Source organism: Lygodium microphyllum, chromosome 14 (genome assembly GCF_053477565.2).
Source record: "Lygodium microphyllum isolate KBCC chromosome 14, Lygodium_microphyllum_v1.1.10, whole genome shotgun sequence".
NCBI lineage: Eukaryota > Viridiplantae > Streptophyta > Polypodiopsida > Schizaeales > Lygodiaceae > Lygodium > Lygodium microphyllum.
In genome coordinates, this window is record NC_141148.1 from 82559844 (window position 1) to 82567165 (window position 7322).

A 7322-nucleotide genomic window follows, 5' to 3' on the forward strand; every position below is an offset into this window, starting at 1 on the left:
TGTAACATGCCAAGAGCCAAATGAGAATGTCCAGGCATATGTCAAGAAACTAAAGCAAGTTCTTCGCAAACTTAACGCTTATATTCCCATTCCAAGGGCTACACAATCGCAATATTTCCTACATGGATTGGATTTTAATATCCAGGTGCAGTTGAGTAGTGTTGCCTTGGCCGATATTGACACTACCATTACCCAAGCAGAAGGAGTAGAGTCATGCTTGCAAGCGGCTTATGCAGCAAGGATAAATTGGAATGGTAATAATTTGGCCTTGACCAATGGGAGTCAAGGGGACCCCATGTTAAATACGAGTGGAAGAGGGAGTATTATGTCGAATCTGTCTATGTTACCAGCTCCTCCTAGCATGACTATGCCTATGGCTAGTCAGGCGGCCTCACTAAATAGTGGTGGAAACCAAACAATTAATCCTAATGTTGTCCCAATTGGTCAGTGGGTAATTCCTAATCAAGTGGTTAGCCCCATGGGATGACTGACTGACAATCGCGGCTATGAGTCGAGTGCCCTTGGTGAAGTTAAGGACATGATGAAGCACTACACCGATATGATCTTTGAACAGTATCGACAAATAGCTGTGGATGTCAATTTCCTTAAGAAGCAACATAATTTGATAGGGAGCCGCCGCCCTGAAGAGGGTGGCCCCTCAAGATTCAAATGTAAGTGGTGTGGTGGCCAACATTTTCCTAGAAATTGCCTGAATGTCAAATGTGATATTTGCAGAAAGTCTGGCCACTTAGCTACTACCTGTTGGAGTAAGATCAGTTCTCTCCAACAAGGGAGTAAACAACCGGGTCCAATTAACCATCGCGCACAAGGGAATAATCACCAGCAAGACGATGGACCAAGGCAAATACTGCAAAGAGGAAAGGCTGTTGTAGAGGAGCTACCTCATGGCAGTGGAGTCAGCCTTATTGAGGCTGTACGTGTCAATGATGCTGAAACTTCTAATCTACGAGCCGTAACAAGAGGTCAAAAGATTAAAGAGGGTGACAAAGGAATTGTAAAACCTATCGAGGGAAGCCCTAAGCAAGATGCTAGGGAAAATCGAGTCCTGAATCTTGATAAGGAAGGTGGACCGTTAAGGCCTGTTGGTAGTAAAGTCGATCCTGAGGAGGATAAAGGATTTCCAAGAAAGAAGGTAAAGGCTAAAAAAGAGGCACCAAAGCCGATGGAAAGACCAAAGGAGAGAATGGTTTGGTGCGAGAAGAGAACTTTGGCTAATTACCACGACTTTGATCTAGCAAGTTCCCTTTGCGAAGTCAAACCAAACGTGAATCTCCTGCAATTGATTAAACTTTCTCCAGGAGTACGTAAGGAATTCAAGAAAATCCTGCGTATAGGGTATATAGTAGAACCTTTGGGCATAACTAGAGTGGGGGAAGATTGGTTCGATCATGCTGAAAAGCATTGTCCTAGGGTTCCAGCATATGTGGATGGAATATTAGTGGAGCACGCTATCGTGGACACTGGATCCTCCATCAATATCATAAGTTCAGACTTGATGGAGAGGTTAGGTCTAGAGATCCAAAAAGACGGCTCCACACTTCTTAGGATGGTTGATGATAGTCTAAGACAACCAGAAGGTTGCATTACTAAGGTCCATGTTACAGTTGCGAGCGTGGAATGCTATCTAGACTTTAGGGTGATAAGGTTTGCAGGATATCCTAGCTATCGAGTTTTGCTAGGCAGGCCATGGATTCTACGGACAGACTGTCAAGTCGATATACCCGCTGGTTGAGTGATTCTAGGTCAAGGTACCCATCGTGTAATAATGGATGCTTACCCTAAGTCTCCTCAGAGTGAGAGAGCTCCACTATCCTCCATTGAACTAGAAACAGTAGATGATCCATCTAGTAGTGAGACATCATCAAGCGATGGATCTAAGGAAGGGTCCACTACAAAGGATATTTATCAGATAACCTTGAATGAGCCGATAGAGCCTCATGATCGAATAAGAGACACGAACGTTATTGAGCTAGATCTTGGTATGCTAAATGATTTGTGGCCAATTAAATTAGGGTCCATGCTCAGTTCGGAAGAAAGAGAGGATTATGTGTCCTTGATTCAAGAGTTCGGCGATATCTTTGCTTGGAGCTATGACAAACTTCGGGGTATTCCTCCCAGTCTAACTGTACATACTATTCCTGTAAAGGAAGGTACCCGCCCTGTACGTCAAAAAGTAAGGCGTATGCCTTTTGAATTAAGGGACGGGTTGTACGAGGACTTATAGAAGTTGTGAAAAGCGGGTTTGATCTTCCCTGTTCAACATATAGAATGGTGTTCACCAGTAGTGATCAGGAAGAAGAAGAATAATCAAATCCGTCTTTGTGTAGATTTTAGAGAGTTGAATAAGCAAACTGTTAAAGATTACTACCCGTTGTCGTTTATTGACCAAATTTTGGATCAACTAGCGGGTAGGGAAATCTATTCGTTTGTGGACTGCTTTGCAGGGTATAACCAAATGGCGATCGCCGAGCAAGAAAAGCTAAAAACGATATTTATGACAGTCTTTGATACCTTTGCGTACCATGTGATGGCATTTGGGTTGTGTAATGCACTTGGTTCGTGGCAAAGAACAGCCAACAAGACCTTTGATGACATCTCCCCAGAGGAGCTGAAAGTATTCATTGACGATCTGGGGGCAGCCACCGTAAGGAATAGACAGTTGATCATTTTGCGCAAGTGTTTTGAGCGTTGTAGACAATTTTGCATAGCTCTTAACCCAGGGAAGTGCATCTTCAGAGTCCCTTATGGGCTCTTGTTAGGCCATGTGGTCAGTTCCGTAGGGATTGCAAGTGATCCTGAAAAGATCAAGGTCATAGTCGCCATGAGTCCGCCACGTACTCCAAAGGAAGTACATAGCTTTCTGTCATCAGTAGGGTATTATTGGAGGTTTATCAACGCCTTGGCAGAAAGAACGTTGCCGCTGACCAACCTATTGTCCTTTAATTGTCAGTTTTCGTGGAGTGATGCTTGCAAAGTATCTTTTGACGATGTGAAGCAGGAGCTTGCCAAAGCAACTGTTTTAAAAGCAACAAAAAGGGACGAAATGTTCTATATATTTTCAGCAGCAACCATGTATAGTATTAGCTACTGTTTGGCCCAAATTTGGGAGGAAAAGTGGTAACATCCGATAGCTTTTGCCAGTCGAAAGTTGGGCATATCGGAAATTAACTACACCTATATGGAGAAGTTGTGCCTTGCGATGGTATTTGCGACCAAAAAGTTCAGACACTACATTCTTTATGAGAGGGTGGTTTTTTATACGAAGGCGGAAGGGCTTCGATTGTTGTTGAATAAGTTACAACCACCTGACCATTTAGCAAAGTGGTTAATCACTTTGCAGGAATTTGATTATGAGATTAAGAGCAAGCCGCCAAAGCTTCAGGGCATTGTAGAGTGTCTTGTGGATTTCGGAGAACCAAAAGAGGTCGTGGCTGAAGGAAGTGACATGGAGACTTTGTTCAAGATTGATACGGCATCTATTCCCTCCTGGTATGCTGCTATAACACACTATCTTTCTACGGGAGAGACTGGAGCAACTTTATCAAAATCAGAGAAGAGGAAAATTAAACAGTAGGCATTGAAATTTTCCTTGATCACAAGCACATTATATCGGCAGGATGTTGATGATATCTATCGCCGATGTGTGATGCCTGACGAGGTTCCCTTATTTTGGAAGAGTGACATGCCTTCGCTTGTGGAGGGCACTTTGCTGAGCAATTAATGGCATAGAAAGCTTTAAGAGCTGGTTATTGGTGGCCATCCATCTTCCAAGATTCCTTTGAGTATGTTAAGAGATGTGATACATGTCAAAGGCATGATAGTAGAGAGAATAGGAAATGCCCACTTACACCTATCATGGCTATCCTTCCATTTGAGGAGTGGGGCATCGACTTTGTGGGTCCTATTACCCCGTCGTCTACTACTCAGAAGAGATATATTATAGTAGCAACTGATTATTTTACAAAATGGTCAGAAGCACGGGCGATGAGGCAAGACAATGCAAAAGAGACTACCAGTTTCCTACTTAAGCAAATCATCTGCCAGTTTCCTACTTGAGCAAATCGTCTGCCATTTTGGTCCGCCAAAGGAAATAGTATCGGACCGTGGAACTCACTTTTTAAATAAAGTGATTAAAAGTCATACTGAAGCATAGAAAATTACGCATAACAAGACGACCCCCTATAATACACAAGCTAATGGACAAGTTGAAAGTACCAATAAGCAGCTTGTGGGTATCCTATCCAAGATAGTCTCCAAAAAGAAGCGGGACTGGGATAGAAAATTATATGTGGCGGTTTGGGTGTATAATACGACGTTTAAATGAGCCACTGGCCACACCCCATTCAAATTAGTTTATGGGGAGGAGTGTGTTTTACCCTTAGAAATTGAGTTGTCGACCATAAGATTGCATGATCTGAAAGCGAAGAAATATACCTTTAAGAAAGGGCAGTTAGTTCTATATTACGATGCGCGTAGGGAGCTATTTCCAGGAAAGTTGGAATCTCGATGGGATGGTCCTTACAAGATAATTCGGATAGGTAAAAATAAGTCCACAATTCTATTAGCTGATCTACAAGGGGTGGAATTTAAGAATAAGGTTAATCTTAATAAGATTAAACCTTATTATTTCTAAGTATGCTAACGCAGAAAAATGCATTGCATGTCCATGCTGGGGCTGATTGGAGACCTCCAGGAGAGCTTAAATTGGTTGATGGGGCGGTTAATCCCTTATTTGGAGCACCCATATCTCGAGCAAAGATATCATCAGGGGAGGCTTATCTGGTGGAGCAAGGGATATAAAGTGATTGAGCAAGAAGATGGTACCTTTGTGTGGGAAATTAAAGTTTTCTGCCATGACTGTTTACAAATCTTGACAAGCATCCCTGTTGAGTTTAATGAAGAAGGTGCGATGGAGCTGTCACTTCATCCTCTAAATATGTTGAACTTTGATTATCATAATGACGAATAGGGGAGTTCTTGATGGCTGACTGTGTAAACCCATTATGGACGTATACATTATAATTTGATGGAGCGTCCAGGGGTCCTAATAAAAAAGGAAGTGTTGGAGTAGTTATCCGAGATCCCCGCGACATAGAGTTACAATGAAATTAGCTGCTTATCTCGGGGTAGGATTTACTAACAACATGGCCGAGCATAAAGCCCTGATTATGGGATTGAATATTGCTAAGAAAGGTGGTATTAGGTGGTTGTTAATAAAAGGGGATTCCCAACTGGTCTTAAATCAACTCAATGGGACATATACAATCCAGAATCCTCTCCTTTGTATGTATCATCAAATTGCTATAACCCTACTTGATGAATTTGAGAGCATATCTCTTTAGCTGATTCCACGTTATTGGAATCAGTTTGCAGATTCCTTAGCTAAATTTGCTTATGAAGAGGACCTCTTTTTCAACTGTGGTCCTAGTCCGGATGTTGCTATTGATAATGAGACAGGTCCTCGTCGCTTGTGGGACATGTTATCCGACCACGTGTCATATGGCACGCGATGGTGGTTGATATGGGTAATGCAAAGAGTAGCCGAGAGCCATCTACCACTATTATCTTGGACCCATAGGTTGATCTGACGACATGTTATGCGTACATCTCTTGCTATATATGTAGGAGGTCTGGGCCATAAATTGATGCATTTAGTTTAGGACTGAGAGCCCTATTTTTCCCCTTGGAATGGAGCGTATTTGCGTATAATTGCCTTCTTCCAAGGAGGGATCTCTATGAGCTAGTTTGGTTGTTTCATTAGGCCAAGAGGGCCAATTGCTTTAAGTAGTTAATGTCTGATTTCTTTCGGCCAAGAGGGCCAGTTATTTTTAGGTTTTAATAATCTATCTCTTTAGGCCAAGAGGGCTAGTTAGTTTGCAGTGAAATGTGCTATTTCTTTAGGCCAAGAGGGTCCCATCTCTGTTTGGTACAGGTATGTTTAATGCTTTGTTGTTTTAGTGATTGCGCCATACAGGTTGACGAAGTCGCTGGAGGGAGGCTTTGCTACAAAGGAGCTTCTTGTGGCCATTCCAGGTGATTTCGTCCCCTTTTCGAGTTTTTCCCTTAAGCAATTAATGATATATGTGCAGGTGAGGATTTTCTTTCTTGTTGGGGACCGGCAATCAAGGCATGAAGTCCCAGGTTTAGGTTAGGTATGTTTGAGGGAGGTCTAAGTAGTTGTTGGCTTCTGTAAAGACATTGCCAGGCATTGAAATACCTCTTTTAGATGGGATTTCTAGTGACCCTGTTTTGCGGACCTGCTAGGCAGCCGTTCTAGGAGTTCTTGCTTAGTTGTGAGGCAGTTAGAAGAGCCTACCAGAAAAAACTGATGATGCTAAAAAGAAGAAATAACCCTGAATATCTCAAAGATAGTATAAATATACAAAGATGTGTAAAAAGGGGTTCTAACCCCTATAAAAATAGGAAAAAAAGAGAAAAAATTCTAGTGCAGTGTCTATCGCCTTGTGAAGGCTTGGTAGGTTCCTGGGGACGAGACAGGACTTGGAGCCGATGCCTTGCTCTTCCTTGGGGTGACATCTTTCCATAAAAGAAGAAAAGAAAGGAAGGTTGGAGCAAAAATAAAAGTGAGCGTTAGAAAAGGATTAAGTGTCACCTCGTGAGGGCTTGGTAGGTTTTTGGGTACCGAGACAGGACTCGAGACCGATGCCCTGTTCTCCTTGGGTCACTACGCTCTGCTCCCTCCTTTTTACACGCCTGAGTATGGAAAAATTAAAGCCTAAAAGAAGAAGAAATGTGCTAAAAGAAAATATTTCTTGCTCAGGCTATAGGAGTTCTTGCATAATAGTAGAAGCTCCTAGTTGAGTTGTCCTTAGTTAGGAAGGTAGGTCCGACCACCACTTAGGGTGACCTCTTTGATAGTTCTTTTTAGTTTGGTCATGTTGGAGCAGTCGGTTAGTGACTAGCTTCGGGCCTTCTATCAGATTATGCTGGGCCTACTCCTCGTGGATTTCATGCCTTGGTTTTGTCAGGGGCTAGGATACGAGGTGTGATGTGTTGTGTTCTATATTTTTTGTATCAGCTTGATGCTCCTTTTTGTTATTTATGTGCAGATCTCTTCGTGGGATTCGACGAGCTGAGTCGCCCTATCCCGTGGTTGCCAATGACAAATGACTTTTGATGATAAGAATTGCTTAAAAATAGCCAAAAATTACGAATTTCAGGGAAAAAATAGACTTCCTCAAAGGCGGCGGTGGCAATCAGTACAATTTTAAGCGACAATGCTCGAAAAGTGCTTAAAAGAGCCACTGGACGACTGTTGGAGAATTTTCATAAATTTTTGG